Raw genomic sequence first — 4,140 nt, forward strand, 5'->3', positions numbered from 1 at the left:
TCGCTCAATTCTGCCTGCCAGTGTGAAAAGCCTCATATCTGCACTGACACCCACGCTCAATGCAGACAGGGAAATGTGCAACAGTGAGTGGGGAATGGCGGCGGTTGTTTAAGTGTCATCATTCCAAGCCAGAGGATCTCTTCTCACTTAATGAAGGGGATTTTTAATTGACATCGGTCACCGGTTGGTCGTCGTGGACCCCCAAGGGAAACCTCTTGCAGTCGGACTCACAACATACATACAGTTCATGCACCCATGAACACACACACCAGGGCCAGTATCCACGCGCACACACACACACACACACACACACACACACACACACACACACACACACCAGGGCCACCTGCGAGGCAGACAGCTAATGAATGAGCTCCATCCAGCCGTTTAGTCTCATCCAACCAAACACTGGGCCATTAACTACTGCTGCTAGGCTGGGCAAGCCCTCTTACTCTCCACACCAGATACATTCCTCTTTGGACCAATAGTCTATTTACTATTTAGTCTATTTATTATTTAAAACTTTGCAAGAGCACTACACAGAGCCTACCAGCAGTCATTGGGTTAAGCATTTATGTTTAAATATAGGTAGGAAAGGTGCAATGAATTGTTTATGAATGTGTTGTGTCATCCTTATTTCGGGCAGCGGTACTGAAATGTTACCCAGAATACATCACTGGGGGGTAGTTAGAAGGAGAGAGGGAGACTGTATAAAGTGCTACACTTTATATGGAGAAGGAAAGAAAAATGAAAAGTGTTTTGATATTGTCCTCCCCATTCCACCCAGGTGAAAGGTGTCACAGGCTGACGTCCATGAAGGCCTTTGTTACAACAATATACTGTACATTGTTTTTAGTAAGGGACTGCTGGGACACCGGCCAGGAAAACCTAGTGGGAATTCGTCCACGACCTATGGCACACTGTTACTGTATGCATGTATGCTGCTGTTTTGACCTTCCTTTGAAGAAAAAAAAAGGGTTTCTGAACCTCAATGGATTTCATCCTCAATTCCGACTCTGAATCTCAACCGAAATGAATAGACTAGATGACAATACAGTCTTCCACCTGGCATACGAAGGCAGCTCAACTCAACATAACACTCTCTGTTTAATTGAGAATACGGCAAATAAAGCCTAATATTCCCTGTCGAGGCATCCCCTGCCTCAACACTTTTTATTTAGTTATCAGTTGTACACAAATGCGTGTTTTCTTTTCAGTACAGCACATTGCCAATTTCTACCCTTTGTATTCCCACATGACTGTAGAAGGAAGAACCCCCAAAGGATCTATCCGTCTCTTGAGCTGATTAAACAAAAGCCGATAACGTGGTGGAAATGCACTACCGTTCGCCCTCCCTCTCAGTGTTTATGGTCCTGCATTGACTGATCGCATTGTGATTGATTTTTCCCTCTCCTCCCTCCTTCTCTTCCCTCGTTGTTCCCTGGGCTCGCCCGCTGCAGAGTCGTTGCGCGGATGCCTCGACAGAGGGCGAGAAGAAACAGCTGCCTCGCATGAACTTACCCTCGACGACTCACCAGTCGCCACTGCCTGTGCCATCGGCTGCTCTGCTCAGTCAGTGGAATCAGTCTGTTCGGTTGGTCTCTCCTCTCCACTGAGCTTTCAGAGGACTCCTGGCACTGGGAGACCAACAGGAGGCATGGCTACATCCCAAGATGTCCCCTTGTTTCCTTGTCTCCTGATCTGAAAGGACTTGGTAGAGAAGAGGAATGGAGGGTTTGAAAGAGAGAGAAAAATAGAAAGAGAAGAATGTCAGGGTTTTCAATTTCTATTCAATTTCTATGTTGTGCACAAAAATTCAGTCCTTTGCCTGAGTGCATGTTTGCAAAGAAAAGGAGACAAGGAAAGGAAGTGATCTAAGAGTTTTGGGATAAAACAGCCTGATAGTTAGGCCTAATCTCCACCCTCAGAAGGTCTAGTTAAGAGCCTTCCCACCCAGAGCCTATAAGTGCTCTCAAGTCTCGCCAGCATTCACTTCAATCAAGCCTAATTCAATCACACGTCTATTACGCAACCAACATTTACAGCACTTCAAGACTGGCGTTTCAAAACTCTGATTTTAAAGGGCACTTGATTCAGGTTGCCCGGTGTGCGACGTGGGCGGGATATACGCTTAAGGGAAAATGGAATTTCTCCAAAAATGCACACCAGGCGAGCTAAATCCCATATTGAGAAAGCGTCATTGTGGCAACCAGATTGTCCTGGCGTGACGGGGACGTAGCAATTGCGGGGGAAAAACCTCTAATAGTCAGTGATGAGAGACTAAACTCTCCCCTACTGTTACTGTATACTGTAAAACAAGATCATGAGGCGACCATAAAACACACTACAGCATTGGTGTGTGGGCCTAGGAGTCCAAGAAGATGATTCTAAATCTGTTCAGTTCAACCTATCTTTTCTACACTGTCCCCAGGAAACTGTCTGACGATATTAGTATCAGTATCTGCTACAACATGAAAGATACTGCTTCTCTCGATTTAATGCTCTTTGACAGTATCTTTTGGTAACCTTATTGCAGAAGCTGAGAGTAACTGTCAAATGGGATGTGTGGATCCCCTGAGGCTCATGGAATAGAAGTCAAAGCCCTTCTGTGTTGGGTCTTTTGAGTACGGTGAGCAGGGTAGTAGTCCTAAGGGGTATTACCTCACAGTTCAGGCTGAGGCACACCTGTAGGGAGAGGCTGTTCCTCCGGTTGTGAGATCGAGAACCATGTGTCGATACCTCTTTGAATACAGACATCCATTTAACCCTGAATACATCTCTTGCCCTGTGCAAGAGATGTATTCAAATGTTCCCGAATGTTGCGGGTGAAAATATTGTGAATTGAGATGAGCCAATGTGCTACTTCACGACATGAAAGCATTATATATGTTCTACAGAATACATACGGTATCTCACTGAACATTCTGTAATGTTGTACCCTGCTGTAGGGCCACGATACTAATATAACCCTGAACATCGGATGGATACTATCTACTGTAGATACACTCTTTATACCACCTAATACCACACACCCAGTTATCCCCATAATTAGCTTCACTAAGTCACTCAGGTCATTCATTTCTCTAAGAGATATATTAACAGAACTGAATACAACTTTATTGTCCAACAGGAGATAGACAGGATAAATTGGCCTTTGGCTTCATCTCAGAAAGGTGCGCCCATCAAGGTGACCTGATTGTGTGGAGACCTCATGAGGCGAGGGCAAGCAGCCAACCACAACGGAGCGAAAGACAGAAGGAGGGCACAGAGTTCACCTGAAGGGGTTTGGTTGAGGTGAGCAGTGTGCCAATGGTAGGAGGCACTATTTTGGTGGTTGAATATAGAGGGGAGTTCGTCTAATATATTATTTTGTTTTATGGGGTGAACCAAGCGGTTCTTCTGATAGTATGTAAAGCAGTGGTCCATAGGAAGTATTAATTTGAGTGCAAATTGCTTTGACTTTATATTATTGGGAAATAGACAGGCAGTTCTCTCTTGTAAAATTGATTCAGAGACATTCCCTGTGTAAATCAATCTTATTTCACTTGGACCTGGACAAAATTGTGTTTGAAAATGATATAGATGAAAGTACATTTTAAATCATGCTTTGAAATGTTTAAATCTTCTGGTCAATTTAAATAAAAACCGACACTCTTTACCCTGAATTGGCTAGACAAGATCTTTCAAAGTTGGCCAGACTAGACAGTCAATTTCATTCTAGCTATTTCAGGGACTGAGATATGACTTCAAAGAAAATAATTTGTGTTTGAAAAATCTCTAGTCCTTTTTTATTAAACAGAACCTCTTCTGGGAGTGGGAAGTAAAACCCTTCATTTTGATATAAAACCATCTTCAGTTAATTCCACTCATTATTAGTTCCTTCATCTAATCCCTGGTGCACATGACAGGACTAAAACCAGATTAGGTTCTATACACACACACACACACACGAGATGTCTAGTGCCCCCATGTGGCACAAATGTCCAACTACATCTGACACACAAACCACCAAGGACCAAATCCTAATTATTGTGCAAATCTCCCATTGACATCAATGCACAATGTACATGAAAATATGTGCAAAAGCATCCAAATAGGATTGAAAGTAAAAATGTCACACCTCTCACCCGTAAGGTCCTC

The sequence above is a fragment of the Oncorhynchus clarkii genome, chromosome 5 (assembly GCF_045791955.1).
Source record: "Oncorhynchus clarkii lewisi isolate Uvic-CL-2024 chromosome 5, UVic_Ocla_1.0, whole genome shotgun sequence".
Classification (NCBI taxonomy): Eukaryota; Metazoa; Chordata; class Actinopteri; order Salmoniformes; family Salmonidae; genus Oncorhynchus; species Oncorhynchus clarkii.